Source organism: Acomys russatus, unplaced genomic scaffold, assembly GCF_903995435.1.
Source record: "Acomys russatus unplaced genomic scaffold, mAcoRus1.1, whole genome shotgun sequence".
Taxonomy (NCBI): Eukaryota; Metazoa; Chordata; class Mammalia; order Rodentia; family Muridae; genus Acomys; species Acomys russatus.
This window is the reverse complement of record NW_026131506.1, coordinates 133,953-150,408: the sequence shown is the minus strand read 5'-3', so window position 1 is coordinate 150,408 and position 16,456 is coordinate 133,953. Positions and strand designations below refer to the sequence as shown.

General features: G+C 41.1%; 1 long non-coding RNA gene across 1 annotated transcript; it reads left to right on the top strand.

Moving 5' to 3' along the window:
* Positions 1 to 71: 71 nt before the first annotated feature.
* LOC127186248 (uncharacterized) lies at positions 72 to 15,485 on the top strand. The gene is made up of 3 exons (XR_007830376.1): positions 72 to 182; positions 14,000 to 14,089; positions 15,405 to 15,485. It is a non-coding gene; the product is annotated as an uncharacterized LOC127186248 (long non-coding RNA).
* Positions 15,486 to 16,456: the final 971 nt, after the last annotated feature.

Sequence of the window (16,456 nt, the reverse complement as noted above, 5' to 3'; positions counted from 1 at the left end):
CTAAGGATTGGCCTATGTAAAACCAGGCGCTTCAGGATTGGCCTGTGCAAAACCCCGTTGCCTAGCCGGGGGCGGCACTGTTGGTGGGTGGGACTTTGCAGTCCCGGTTCTGTTCGGAGCTCTGTTACTCAGCGCCGGCGTTCCCTAGTCCTTCGGTTTTCTTGCTGCCCAAGATGAGTGAGGTGAGGGCGAGAGTGCTGTGCTGTCGGGGACGGATCCCGTGCCCTGCCAAAAGCTTAGAAAACAAAGCCTCCAGGCCTGTGTCACACAAACTCAATCACTGGCCAGTCCCAGGCTGTGTTGAACTCCCGCATAGTGGCCAGAAGGATCGAGGAGACTTGAACATGTAAATTTCCTCTCATCTGAAGGAGGATTCCTTTTGATCCTGTGTACCTCTGATTGCAGCTCACTGTTCCTTTTTCCTACAAAACAAAATGCCATTCAAGGATGAGTTATTGGATTATTCCTAGCGCTGGTAAGGCAGAGGCAGGAAGATCTTTTGCACTCTTCCAGAGCTACATAATCTCTCTCTCTCTCTCTCTCTCTCTCTCTCTCTCTCTCTCTCTCTCTCTCTCTCTCTCTCTCTCTCTCTCTCTCTCTCTCTCTCTCTCTCTCTTTGTGTGTGTGTGTGTGTGTGTACATGTCACTGCACACATATGGAAACCAGAGGAAAATCTGTAGGAGTTTCCTTCCACCATCTGGCTTCAGGGGCTTAAAATTAGGTTGTCAGGCTTGGGGTCAAATGCTTTTAGCCACTGAGCTATATATATTAGCAGCCTGAAACTTCTTGCATAAAGACATTCTAGCCACTTTTTTTTTTTTTTAGGTCATTTCCATTTTTGTTTTCCCCAACGGTTGCACTGAAATTTCTTATGATAATTAGTGACACTCTAAAATTCTTCAGTAAAATAATACTTCTTAGTCTTTGTCTTCCCAGAATTTCATTCAGTATTTTTTTTTAATCATTGACTATGCGCCAGAGTTTTAGGAGTTATTGATACATTGGTGAACAAAGTAGCTATGTTCTATGGTTTCATAGACACTACTTTCCAGTGGTCTTAAGAGCAATTTTAATGTTGTTGAAACTCTACCCCAGAGTTCCCTGACGACTCTTTCCTGGTGTCTTAGGTCTGTGACCATCTTCTTCCGTTTTCTCTTCTAGATACTTCTAATAAATGTATTCCCTACATGATGGTGTTTCCTAGAATTCTACTGTCAGCCTCTTTGTTCCATTTGTTCTTCCTTAGGAAAATTGCTTTTAAAACTAAGATGTGAACTCCAAAATCTACAGTTATGGCTTAGATGTGTTTCTTTCTTTCTTTTTTTGAGACAGAGTTTATATGTGTAGCCTTGGCTATCCTGGACTCACTTTGTAGACCAGGCTGGCCTTGAACTCTGAGTGCTGGGATTAAAGGTGTGCACCACCACGCCCGGCTTGGATGTCTTTCTTAAACTATAAGCTAGTATATGTGATTGACTTCTTTGTTTCCACAAGCACACAAAAATAACTAGTGATCTCTGCCTTTTCCACCAGAATTCTCTTGTATTCTTCATTTCTATAATGGTCCATAAACGACGATTTATTGATTGGTCATTCAATCAAGTTAGATGTTTGAGAGTCATCTTTGACTCACCATTCTGTGGTATTCCCCCACACCATCAGTTTAATTTCCTGACTCTCTCAAATAGCTTTCAACTTTCCCTAATTATTGTCTTTATATTAATTTAGATTCTTGCAATTTCAGGTCTGTGGTATTGCAGTAATCTGATAGAAAAGGGGAAATTGTAGCATTTTGACTATGAGTTTTAAAGCTAGATTGTGTTTGAAACTTAGTTCTGTCACTTATTAGGTTTTTAACATATTTAAATTTTTACTTTGTGTTTGTTAGGGGGACACATGGCATGCTGCATGTAGAAGGTAGAAGTCAATTTATGGGAGTCATATCTCCTTCCACCGTGTGGGTCCCAGGGATTGAACTAGGTTGTCGTCAGTGTTGGGGGCAAGCTGCTGATTTTTGTCCAAGACTAGTAGTTCTTAAGTCATTTAGGCCCTATGTATCTTTGTTTTTTATCTTTTAAATGGGATGATAAAGCCAGGCAGGCATCAGTGGAACATGTCTGTATTTGTAGCACTTGGAAAGAAGAGGCGTGAAGACCAGGAGTTGAAGCTCGTCTTCGACTACATAGTGAGTGTTGTGGTTAGCCTGAGTTACATGAGACCATTTCTAAAGAAAAAAAGGGACTAATACTACATTAGGTAGCTAAGAAAACTAAATGAAACAATATGTACATGAAACAGTAAAATAAATGGAAAACTCTTAAAGTAGCTAGTCATACATCAAAGGCTCAATAATTGTTAACTGTGATAATGACAATCATCTCAACCAGTTTTTCAATCGTTTGTCTCTCCATCCAATTATGGAATTAGACCATATCATGGCCTTACTTAAAAGGTGCAAAGAGACTATTATTAAGGAAATAAAATAAAATACAAGCTTTTTCTATCCTCTTTGACTTACTTGCCACTTTCCTAAGATACTTCAAATTATATTTTTATGGATAGATGATGTCTTAATATTTTATATACAATATCAATAATAGCATTTTTAGAAATCATTGACTTTTGGGGTTTCTTTGTTTTATTGAGACAGGGTTTCTCTGTGTAGCCCCAGGTATCTTGGAACTCTCTCTGTAGACCAGGCTGGCCTCAAACTCACAGATCTGCTTTCCTCTACCTCTGAAGTGCTGGGACTAAAGGTGTGCACCACTATGTCTAGGCCTTTCAGTTCTGTCTAATATAGAATTATAGGAATGCCAATGCCATATTGTAGCTGAAACCTAAAGGATATGAAGGAACCAGTTTTGCAAAGAACTGGGGAGGAATGTTTGGGGCATAGTCAACAATGCATACACAGTCGCTCAGGGTTGGGAAGACCTTACAATATTTTAGAAACAGAAAAGTCAGAATGCTGGATCAAAGTGAGTAATAAGGAAATAACAGACAATGGGAAGAGAGATAAGAGTTCAGGTCATGTAGGACCTCATAGATGATGGAAGAATTTGAATTTTACTCTAAGTAAAACTGGTTGCAAATATGTAGTTATGTAGGAGAGTGACAAGAACTTCAAGTCTCTAAAGAAAGAATTTGAAAAAGATTTCAGAAGATGGAAAAATCTCCCATGCTCATGGATCAGTAGGTTCGACGTAGTAAAAATGGCCATCTTACCAAAAGCAATCTATAGATTCAATGAAATCCCCATCAATATACCAACGCCACTCTTTGCAGACCTTGAAAGATGAATTCTAAATTTCATATAGAAAAACAAAACAACAGCAACAAAACCAGAATAGCTATAAACAATCCTATACAGCAAAGAACTTCTGGAGGTATCTCTCTTCCTGGCTTCAAGCTATACTATGGAGCAATAGTAATAAAAACCACATGGTACTGGCATAGAAATAGACTGGTTGATCAATGGAATCGAATCACAGACCCAGAAATAAACCCATATACCTACAGACATTTGATTTTTGACAAAGGAGCCAAAACCATAGAATGGAAAAAAGACAACATCTTCAACAAATGGTGCTGGTCTAACTGGATGGCTACATGTAGAAAAGTGATGCATGTTTTTAATTCCAGCATTTGAGAGGCAGAGGCAGGCAGATCTCTGTGAGTTTGAGGCCATCACTGCCAATATAGCGAGTTCTGAGGCTACATAGAGAAACCTTATCTTCAAAAACTAAGAAGAAAGAAAGAAGTTTTATAAACTACTATTTAAAAAGACTAAAAACATAATATCCTTAGGATGAATTGTATACAATGGGGATTGTGTCTACATAGAATTCTACAGAACAGTATGGAGATAAAGTAATAACTAGAGAAGTGTTGGAAAATGTCAATTCTCCTAAATTATGTTTATTTTAGGCAGTGTCACACATAGCCCAAGCTAGTCTCAAGTTCACTATGTTGCCAGATCTGACTTTGAAGTTCTAGTCTTCCTGCCCCCATCTCCCAAATGCTGGGATTACAGACATGACCCCCCGAGTGATGTCTCTGGAACACTGGAATTTTGGGTGTGTATCACTACCATGCCCAGTTGACTTGTATATGTTAAATGAATGAAGTATATGATATGTGAAGCAATATCAAGCTGACTAACTAATTAATTAATTAATTAATTCATTCATTCATTCATTTTACATCCTGGTTGTAGCCCCATCCCTCCTCATCTCCCTGTCTTGCCCTCCCTCCCTCTCCCCCACCCTCCCTCCCCTATTCCTAATCTCCCCCTTCCCATCCATCCAGCTCATCAAGTCACATCAGGACTTCAGTCTCACCAGGCCCCTCTGGGTCCTGATTGGTTGGCTCTGTTGCCCTTCTTGTAAAGCTTCTGTCACCTCCAGGTCCTTTTCTCCCCACCCCCCTTTTCCACAAGGCTCCCTATGCATTGCCCAATGTTTGGCTGTGAGTCTCAGCATCTGTTTCTAGGCACTGTGGGTGGAGTCTCTCAGAGGACAGCTCTGCTAGACTCCTGTCTGCAAGCATAGCAGAGTATCATTAATAGTGTAAAGAGACTGGCTCTCCCTCATGGGGTGGGTCTTGGATTGGGCCAGGCATTGGTTGGACATTACCTCAATCTCTGCTCTATCTACTCTATCCCTGCACATCTTGTAGGCAGGGCCAATTTTGAGGTAAAGCTTCCTGAGTGAGGTAACCCAGACCCAAAAGACACACATGGTATGTACTCACTTATAAGTGGATTTTAGCCATATAGTACAGCATAAACATACTACAGTGCACAGACCTAAAGAAGACGAGTAATAAGGAGGATACAAGGGAGGATGCTTAAATCTCTCTCAGAAGGGGAAATAGAATAGACAGAGGTAGTGGTTGAAGAGATGGAACAAGATAGGAGAGGAAACAGAGAGAGATGAGGGGGAAGAGCAAACCTTGGGAGAGTGGGAATGGGAGGACAGAAACTGTAGAGAAAAAAGAAAATGTGGGCAGGGCCATCTCTCTGACAAGCTGGAGACCTAAGTCAGGGCAGGCTCCCAGGGGGATAAGAGAGCGACTCTAGCTGAGACTCCTAGTAGCAGGGGTCATAGAAACTGAAGAGGACACCCTCTAACTAGACAAGTTTCCTAGTAGAGGGAGGGAAACACCAACCCACTCACAAGCTGATTTGTTTTTGAAAGAGTAAGATGCACTGTGTTTCTATCACACTGAGGCTGAGATAGGAGGATTGACTCAAGCTCAAAGCATTTCAGGCCAGTCAATGCCACGCAATTAGTACCAGATTAACCAGCGCTACATAGCAAAACCCTGTCTAAAATATGGGGTAGAAATATGACTTGGTGCTTAAGAGCACTTGCTGTTCTTCCAGGGAGCTGGGGTTCATTTCCCAACACCACTCAGGCAGCTCACAGCTGTCTGTAACCCCAGCTCCAGGGCATCAGATGCTTCTGGCTTCCACAGGTACCTAAAATCACATGCACATACCAACGTACAGACACGAGCACTTTCCATATTGTTAAAATTAATAAAAATAAATCTTTTATCTATGACCTGTGATATCATCATGCTCATTAATTAGTTCTGATATTTGGTTTTGAAGTCTCTTGAGGACTTTCCAGATGAATAATGTCATCTCTAAGTGAACACATTTTTTTTCCAGGTCTGATAGTGCAAACCTGTAATTTCTAAAGTTTAAGGCCAACTTGGTTAATTTAGTGAATCCCTTTCTCAAAATTTAAAAAAAAAATTTTTTTTCTTCTGGGCATAGTGATCTATGCCTTTAATTCCAGCACATGGGAGGCAGAGTCTTGTGGACTCACATGAGTTTGAGGCCATCCTGGTCTACATAATGAGTTCCAGGACAGTCGGAGCTACTTAGTGAGACCCTGTCTCAAAAGAAAACAACAAAAAACAATACCCCCAAAACTTTCCTCCTTTCTCCCTTCCAGTGAGTATGCATGTATATGTTTGCATGTTTGCATGGGTGTGGGCACATGTGTATGGGTATGTGTGCACATATGTTTGACTGCATGTGGAGGCCCAAGATTGATACAGTAATCTTTTCATTGAGTCAAGGTCTCCCTATCAAGTCCAGAGTTTTCCCTTTGATATAACTAGTCTCACTAGCCAGTCTGCTTTGGGGAATCTCCTATCTCCAACCTTCAAAGCTGGAATTACAGGCACCACATCTACCCAGTATTTATGTGTGTGGCAAGCACCTTAACCAGTGAGCAATCTCCCCAGTCCATAAAAATACATTTTAAGGTGGGCTGAGGTTACAAATTAATAGTAGTGTACTTGCCTAGCATGTATAAGGCTCTGGGTTCAGTCCCCAGCAACACACACACACACACACACACACACACACACACACTTGTAGTTTTGGTTTCTTTGACAACTCAGCTTTATGTTATATAATTATGTTTTTGTTTTAATCCCTAGTGTGGCATATCAGACTGTCTTAGTTTATCCACAGCTGATAACTGCCCCTTGTGGCTGGGAGGGGGACATGGTCATTGCCAGCTGTAGACAGTTTAATTCTGAGGACTTGGAGAAGGTAGAAATATGAGCACCTAGAGAGAGGAAGGCATGAGGGCTTCGAGAAGGATAGAGGAAGAGGGAAGCTGCTGGTTCTTCCTGCTTTTGTGTTTGCTGCTTGCTATTGGACTGCTAGATATCCTGATGACTGAGATTGGTATTTTCCCAAAGAACCCGAAGACCCTAACCAGCCGGAACTAAGTCTAAAGAGGTCTACATCCCCTGTCCCTTCTAATCTTATTTCTCTCCTACCTAGGGGTGGGGGTGGGGGTTGGAAGGGCAGTAGAGAATTAAGGAACCCCAAATAAAATAGAGTTAAAAAGTAGCACCAACACACTTCATTTCTTTTCAAAAACGAGTGCCTTTTGTTTCTTTGCCTTTTTGCATTGATTAGGATATCCAGGACAATCTTGAATTGAAATAGTGAAAGAAGGGCCAGAGCAATGGCTCAGAGCTTAAGAGCACTCTCTGCTCTTCCAGAGGTCCTGAGTTCAATTCCCAGCAACCACATGGTGGCTCGCAACCATCTATAGTGAGATCTGGTGCCCTCTTCTGGCAAGCAGGCACATATGCATGGTATACATAATAAATACTCTTTAAAAAAAAAGAAATGATGAAAGTAGATATCTTTGCTTGCCTTCAACTCTTTTGGAGAAAGCTTCAGCACCTCTCCATTAAATATGTTTGGTGTAGGATTTTCTTTTATTTAACATTTTATTTATTTACCCTCCCTCTTTCTCTCTTTGTTCACATGTGCATACACAGCATATATGCTCATGCGATAGCATAGGTGTGGCGGTCCGGGGACAGCTTTTTAGGACTCAGTTTTCTCTTTCCACCTTGCTGAGGCAAGGTCTCTCTCCCTTGTTCTTCTGTCACTGTACTGTTTACTCCACAGCTGGCTCATGAGCTTCTGGCCAGCTCTCCCATCTCCCTCACTGTAGGAGTGCTGGGATCATAAGTGGACTTTTAAAGGGGGTTTGGAGTTGGTGACCTTAGGTTGTCAGGCTCGTGCATCAGGCACTTTTACCTGTCGAACCATCTTCCTGGTCCTGTAAGATGTTCATAGATTCCTTTTCTGTGGCAGGAGCTTACCGTAGCCCCAGGATGATCTGGAACTCACTATGTAGACCAGGCTGGCCTTGAAATTGTGATCCTGTCCTTCTGATGTGTCTTCTGCTACTACAGCTATATCTTAGCAATTGAAAAATAATTATTTTTTTCATGTGTGTGTGCCTGAGTGTATGATTATGTACCAAATGCATGCATGAGCCTCTGTAAGTCAGAAGAGCCCATTGGACCTCCGGGACAGTTATAGGTAGTTCTGAACCACCACATGGGTGGTGGAAATGGAGGGGCCTCTATAAAAGCAACAAGTGCTCTTAACTGCTAAGACATCAGTGTAGCCCTTCTTTTAGAGATCCTTATTATTAGATGGAGGAAGTCGTCTTTTATATTGTCATCTTACCAACATTTTCTAAATATCATGAATGGGCATGAATTTTTCAAACTTTTTTGCATTTAATAAAGTGAATATTTAAATTTCAATATAATTTTGTCAAAATAATTAATTACATTGAATGATTTATGATTTAAAAATTTAGGCTTGGGAAGGAACCAAGGTGTCCTCATGCATGCTAGGTAGGAGCTCTACTGCTAATTATACTCCCACTCTCACTGATTATTATTCCTTTTAATATATTTCTGCATCTAATATTATAATACTCAATTGATACATTATTATTAATCAGACTCCACACTATATTCTTTTTTCTTAGTTTTTACCTATTTATTGAATTCATATTTCCTTAGTTTTTAATCCTTTTTTTCTGTTTTAGAATCCTTAAACTTCTACTTTTTAATTTTTATTTATTCATTTATTTTCTGAGACAGGGTTTCACTCACTATGTATCTCTGGCTGTCCTGGAACACACTATGTAGAACAGATTGGCCTTGAATTAACAGAAATCCCCGTCTCTGCCTCCCAAGTGCTGAGATCAAAGCTGTGCATCACCATTACTGGCATTGTTACAGACTGTTATCCAGAATGCCAACTACGTTTATCCATCACCTGTCCTTAGATTCCTCTCATTTGTGACAGTCTCTCAGACTTTCCCTGCTTTTAGTGACCTTGACAATTCCAACAGTACTAATTAGGTATTTTGTAGGCTATTCTCCTATTGGAATTTAACAGTTTCTTTTTGTTTTTAAGACAGAGTCTAATTATGTAGTATAGCTGGCTAGAACTTGATATGTAGTCTAGATTGGCCTTGAGTGTATGATCCTCTTTCCTGCTTTAGCCTCCAGAATCCTGGGATTGCAGGCATGCGCCACCCTGGCTGTTGTTTTCCTCATGGATAGATTTCAGCATTGCTGGAAAGACTACAGAGGTAGCATGCCATTTCATCATATTATGCCCAAAGTGCAGTTATCAACGTGAATTTTTGCCGCTGAGAGCCCTTGGCCACTGGCTTGGGTAGCACGTTGTCAAGTTTGATCCACTGTTCATTGACTCCTTCCTTGTTTTCCTACTGTACCATTTGGAAGGACATCTGTCTTGCAGTTCATACTCAAGGAAAGGACAGAAATGCTGCCTCTCTTCGAGGATTGACTACCCCAATTATTACTCTGGATTCTTAAAAAAAAGTGAGGCTTGGTACCTCATCTTAAGCTATTTGATCACTATAATGCTATGAACTCATGAATATTTCTTTTATGCTTTGGGTTAGTATTCAACATGGCACTATTTTGTTGCTGAAATTATTGTGCCTTTGATCACTAGGAATGCTTTCCGTTGGTTCTTGTGTCCCTTTGAGACAGGAACTCTCATCAAAGTGGTCTTGCTCAGTTCGTTTGGGCACTTCCTTATTTTCTGGCACCACAAGATGTTATAAGAGCTTGTATATTTCCTGTTCCCGTCCTAAAATTAGCTATTTTTGTAAGGCTGCCTGGCTCTTTCCTTCATGTAACAGAATTCTATTAGAACCAAGTAGCTATGCTTTTGTTGTACTTTTCCAGTATTTTTTTTATTTATTAAAGGAAATATTATTAGGGTTTTGATTAGAAATTACTAAATTTCTAGATCAATTTGGACGCAATTTCGTCTTCTTCTTTTTTCAGACTGGTCTCACTGTGTAACCCTAGCTGGCCTGGACACAATTTCTATTCAACAACATTGAATTATCTGAACAATGAACCAACCTATATTTATTTAGGTCTTCTTTAATTATACTGCTGTTTCAAAGTCTTCAGGGGTACAGGTCTTGTAGATTTGTTTGTGCTTGATTATTTTTACACTGTTTAAAATTGTATTGCCTTTAAAACTTATGTTTCCAGTTATTTGCTGTTACTTGAAATCTTTTATCCTGCAATCCTACCCTCTCTATTTAAGACAGGCTATTATATAGCCCTGACTGGTCTGGAATTCACTATATAGGCTAGGCTTGTCTTAAACTCATAGGAATCTACTTGCCTCTGCCTTATGAGTGCTGTATTTAAAGATGTGTACCTTTATGCCTGCCATCTCCTGAAATAATTTAAGGCTGTTTTTTATCATCATCATCATCATCATCATCATCATCATCATCATCATCATCATTATTATTATTTTAGTTTTTCGAGACAGGGTTTCTCTGTGTAGCCTTGACTGTCCTGGACTCACTTTGTAGACCAGGGTGGCCTTGAACTCACAGAGATACGCCTGCCTCTGCCTCCCAAGTGCTGGAACTGCAGGTGTACACCACCACTGCCCGGGTTTTGTTGTTATTCTTATGAAACAGGGTCTCACCATGTAGCCCTAGTTGTTCTGGAACTCACTTTGTAGACCAGGTTGGCCTCAAACTTTCAGAGGTCCATCATCTGTCTCTGGCTCCCTAGTGCTGGGATTCAAGGCCTATGCCACCATGCCCAGTCATGATCTGCTGTCTTTTTTTATCCAGATCTCTTCTCTCTCCCCGCCCTGTTCCCCCACTCTCTTCCTCTCACCCCCCTTCCCCCCTTCCCCCCCCCTCCGGATATTGGGTTTCTCTGTGTAATCTTGGCTGTCCTGAACTTGCTTTGTAGACTGAGCTGGCCTCCCCGAATGCTGGGATTAAAGGTGTGCACCACCACATCTGGCTTCGATACAGGATTCTATTGTGCCATAATCATGTCATCTAAAAAAATCCAAAGGAGATTTATTCCTGTGCTCTCCTTTCCCTTCTTCTCCCCTCCTTCTCCTTTCCCTCGCATGCTTCGCCTCCCTCTTCACCTCTCTCTTCGCCTCCTGTGTGCTCTCCTTTCCCCCATTTTCTTTTTGCAATGCTGGGGAGGGAACCCAAGGCCCTACACAATAAACATTAGCTACACCCATAACTCTATTTCCTTTTTTTTTTTTAACACAAGGCTTCTCTGTATAGCTTTGGCTATCCTGGAACTTTCTCTGTAGACCAGGCTTGCCTGGAGCGCTCAGAGATCTGCCTGCCTCTGCCTCCCAGGTGCTGGGATTCCTGGAGTGTGCCACCACGCCTGACCTCTAACCCTATTTCTTCCTTTTAAATCTTCAGGCAGGTTTTTTCCTTTTCCTTATTGCAGTGACTGGAGCCTCCCTGCAGTACAATGTTGAATCGAGGAGTAGGAGTGGGTATCCATGCCTCCAGGCCTTGTTCCTAATTTTTTTTTCATTTGTTTTTGTTTTTTGGGACAGGGTCTGTTTTGTGTGTCCTGGACTGCCTTGTAGACTAGGCTGGCCTCAAACTCACAGAGATCCACCTGCCTCTGCCTGAGATTAACGGTGTATGTGAGCCACCATGCCCAGCTTGCTCCTAATCTTAGGGAATGCATTTGATGTTTCAGCATTATGTAATATTTAATTGTACGGGGTTTTGTTTGTATACATCTGCTTTATCATTGTAATGGTTTATCGCCACTGTCAGTTAGAATCATCTAGGACTCACACCTCTGGATATATGTGTGAAGGAGTTTTTAGAGAGGCTTACCTGAGGAGGCTAGACTCGCCCTGAAGATGTAGTCAGCACAACCACGGGACCGAGTTTTAGACTTCATCAAAAGGAGAAGGCAAGTGGAGACACTATTCATATTCCCTTTGCCTCCTGACTGTGGATGCAACGTGACCAGCTGTCTGGTGGCCTCTGCTAAAGACAACTAGAGTTGCTCTTGCCACCATGTCTTTCCTTAGGAAGGAACGTGGCTTGTCAGATGCTTTTTCTATACCTATAAACCAGTGGTTCTCACCCTCCCTAATGCTGTGACCCTTTAATACAGTCCCTCCTGTTGTGGTGACCGCAACCATAAAATTATTTCATTGCTACTTTACAACTGTAATTTTGGCACTGTTATGAATTGTGACATACATATCTGTTTTTTCCGGTGGTCTTAGGTGACCCCCCCCATGAAAGAGTCAGTCAGCCCCCAAAGGAGTTGAGACCCATGGGTTGAGAACCACTGCTATAGAGATTATTATGTGGCTTTTTAAATAAAAAGGAATAGTATGTGTAGGGTGTGGTGGCGCACGCCTTTAATCCCAGCACTTCTGAGGCAGAGGCAGGTGGATCACTGTGAGTTCGAGGCCAGCCTGGTCTACAAAAAGAGTCCAGGACAGCCAAGATTACACAGAGAAACCCTGTCTCAAAAAATAAAAAACAAACAAACAAACAAAAAAGAACAGTACCTGTGTGTCTATGCACATGTGAGTGCTGATGCCCGCAGAGACCAGAAGAGGGTGCTGAACTCTTGTGGAGCTGCACTCATTGGGGTTTTGAGCCTCCTGAGGTGGGTACTTGACCAGAACTCAGGTCTTCTGGGAAAGCAGCATGTGTACTTAACTACGAAGGAACCTTTCCAGCCCTAGCTTTTATTTTGAGTTTGTTAATATGGTGAATCACATCTCTTTTTGGTTTTTCGAGACAGGGTCTCTCTGTGTAGCCTTGGCTGCCCTGGACCATCATGCCCGGCTTGATGTGTTATACTTTTGAACATATTGTTGGATTTGATTTGTTGGACCCTTTTGTTTGTTTGATTCTTTTGTTTTTGTTTGTTTTTTTTTTTTTCAGATGGGGTTTCTCTGTGTAGCCTTGGCCATCCTGGTACTCACTCTGTAGATCAGGCTGGCCTCCAACTCAGAGATCCTCCTGCCTCTGCCTCCTGAGTGTTGAGATTAAAGGTGTGTGCCACCTCTGGCAGGTTGATTTGCTGAACTTCTGTTTAGAGTTCTTTTTTGTTATGTTTGAGACAGGATATTACTATGTAACACAGGCTGGCCTTGCACTCAGTAAGTACCATAGGTTGGTTTGAAACTTGAGATCCTTCTGCTCCAGCTGCCTGAGTGCTGGGATAACAGGTATGCATCACTAGACCAGCTCCGGCTTGTTTGTGATTTTATTGTTGTTGTATAGAGGGTTTATTTTATTAATTATTCACTTTACTTCCTGGTCATAGCCCCCTCCCTCCTCTCTTCCTGGTCCCACCCTCCCTCCCAACATGCCATGCTTTCACTCATTTAAAGTGCGCAATGCAGGTCCCCACGTTGAGGATTATTGATACGTGCCACTATGCCCAGTTTCATACTTCTTTTTTGTTTTGTTTTCAATTTTTATTTTATTTTAAGTGTTTTGCCTGCATGTATGTATATGTACTACATGTGTGCCTGGTGCCCAAGGAGGTTAGAAGAGAATGTCAGATCCTCTAGAACAGGAGTTATGTATGGTTTTGAGCCACCATGTTGGTGATTGGAATAGAACCTAGGTCCCTTCCAAGAGCAACAAGTGCTCTTAACCACTGACAAAAGCCTTTAGCCCTTGTATGCTTTCCTTTTTCTTCAAGTGAACTTTGGCAGTTTGTGGGATTTTTTTTTAAAAAATTATTTTATTTTATCTTAATTTTATATGCATTTGTGTTTTGCGTGCCTGTGTATCTGTGTGAGGCTGTTGGATCCTTTGGAACTAGAGTTACAGACAGTTGTGAGCTGCCATGTGGGTGCTGGAAATTGAACCCTGGTCTTCTGGAAGAACAGCCAGTGCTCTTAACCACTGAGTCATCTCTCTAGACTCAAGCTGTGGGATTTAAAAAATTTGTCTGAGCTGGGCAGTGGTGGCTCACGCCTTTAATCCCAGCACTTGGGAGGCAAAGGCAGGTGGATCTCTGCGAGTTCAAGGCCAGTCTGGTCTACAGAGTGAGTTCCAGGACAGTCAGAGCTGTTACACAGAGAAACACTGTCTCAACAAAACAAAACAAAACAAAACAAAAGGAAAAGGAAAGAAAAGAAAAAATTTGTCTGTCTTATATTCATTTTCATGTTCATTGTTAGGAACTTATAAATCAACTGTCATTTTCAAATGTCTATAGACTCTTGTTATGTGTGTTTTATCTTTTGTCCTGATGAAACTGACTGGAGTTTTATAATTTTTGTTAATTTATAATTAATTTTACTTCTTTTGCTTACTTTAGGTTTCATTTGCTCTTATCTACTGAGGCTTTTCAAATTGAAGATGAGGTCACTGGTTGAAGATCTTTTTTGTTTTATAACATAAGCACCAGGTATTATAAACCTTTCTTTCTCCCCCAAGTACTGCTTTTCAGTGTCCCGGAAGTTTTCAAATATTTTATTGTAATTTAAATTCCTATTAGTTCCAACTTATTTTGAATTTTCCATTTGATTTTCTCTTTGACCTATGGGTTATTGATACGGGTGTTATTTATTTATTTATTTATTTATTTATTTATTTATTTATTATGTATACAGGGCTCTTCCTGCATGCCAGAAGAGGACATTAGATCTCACTATAGATGGTTGTGAGCCACCATGTGGTTGCTGGGAATTGAACTCAGGACCTTTGGAGGAGTAGTCAGTGCTCTTAACCTCTGAGCCATCTCTCCAGCCACGATAAGTGTGCTCTTTACTTTTGAAGTATTTCAGGATTTTCCAGAAGTCTTTCTTTTATCAACTCCTAATTCAGTTGTAGTTAGAGATAATACATTTTATTATTTTAATCCTTCACAGTATATTGCAACTTGTTTGGTGATTCTATCTGTGGTATATGTTGATAGTTATTCTATGGGCTCTTGAAAGGGGGAGGAAGTCCCCCTCAGTCACAGTCACAGGGGAAGGGAGTAAGGGGAAAATGGGAGGGAGGGAGGAATGGGAGGATACAAGGGATGGGATAACCATTGAGATGTAATAAGAATAAATTAATAAAATAAAATTTAAAAATTTTAAAAAAGAAAAATAAATAGCTATTATGCTGTTGGTGATTGGTGTGTTCTAGAAGTGCCCATTAGGTTAATCTGGTAAATAGGTCAAGGTGTGGCCCTCAGTCATACAGTTACAAGGAAATAAAATCCTCCAAGTCCCTGAAGGAGCCTGAACATATATTCTTTCCTTGTTTATCTAACGTAAGAGAACAAAAGTTACCTTGATTATAGCCTTGTTAAATTCTGGGTAGAGAACTTAGCTAAGAAGCCACTGTCAGTCTTTTATCCATGTAAAGAGGAAAATGGAAAAGACACGCTGCTTTAAATCACTGAGTTTGTAGTAATTTGCTAAGCAGCAACAAAAAACAAATAATGGTATAGAAATATTTCAGTTTATGTTTTTGTTTTGTTTTTCGAGACAAGGTTTCTCTGTGTAGCCTTGGCTGCCCTGGAGCTCACTCTGTAAACTGGGCTGGCCTTGAACTCACAAAGATCCACCTGCCTCTGCCTCCTGAGTGCTGGGATTAAAGGTGTGCGCCACCGTGGCCCTGCTCTAGCTTATGCTCTCTTGAGTTGGTCCTTTTAACATCACAAAATTCCAATTTTTGACTCTAGTAATATTCTGTAATTGAAATCTATTTTGATTTTTTTTTTGAGACAGGTGCTCACTACGTACCCAGGCCAGCCTGGAATTTGGCATTCCCGCCTTATCCTCCCGAATGCTGGGATTATAGGTGAGCACTACTCCTGTGTCTGTAATCTGTTTTGATGTTGATATCATTTCAAAAGGTTTATTTTTATTGGTGTTAAATGATAGATTGTTCTTCATCTTTTAAAAATGTCATTTGTATGTTCCTTCATATTTAAGATAGACTCCTTTTTTTAACTTCTTAATAAATTTAACCTACATGTGAGCAGAAGTCACAGCATAGATGTGGAGATCAGAGGACAAGTTAGAGGAGTCAGTTCCCCTGATTCCCTGTGTAGGACCTGGGGATCAAACTCAGGTCATGAGGCTCGGTGGCAAGCACCTTTATCCACTGAGCCATCGGTCTAGCCCAAAGTCTGTTTTTTCACACAAAGTATATATGTGGTCTTCGGGTTTTTTTTAAAAATTTTTTTGTTTTTATCTAATCTGATAATCATTTTTGGTTTTTATGTTTTGTTTTCATATGATTTTATTATATAGCCCATGTTACATACCTGGTTAACTATGGTGTTCTGGGTTTTAATTTTTATTTGTTTAATTAATTAATTACTTTTACATCCTGATTGCAGCTTCCCCTCCCTGCTCTGCTCCTAGTCCCTCCCTGTCACCTCACCTCCCTGCCATCCTCCCGTCCTGTCCTCCTTTTCTCCTCAGAAAAGCCTCAAAAAAAGAGAGGCCTCCCATGAATATCAAGATGCCTTGGCATATCAAGTTGTAGAAGGACTAGGCGCATCTTCTCCTATTGTGGCTAGGCAAGGCAGCTCAATTAGGGGAAAAGGGTCCCATGCATATCAACCTGCCTTGGAATATCAAATTACAGTAGGACTAGGTGCATCATCTATTGTAGCTAGGCTAGGCAGCCCACTTAGGGGAAAAGGATCCCAAGACAAGCAGCAGAGTCAGAGACAGCCCTGCTCCTTCTGTTAGGAGTCCCACATGAAGACTAAGCTGCACCGCTGTTACATATGTGCAGAGAGGGCCTAGGTCTGTCCCATTTGTGCCCT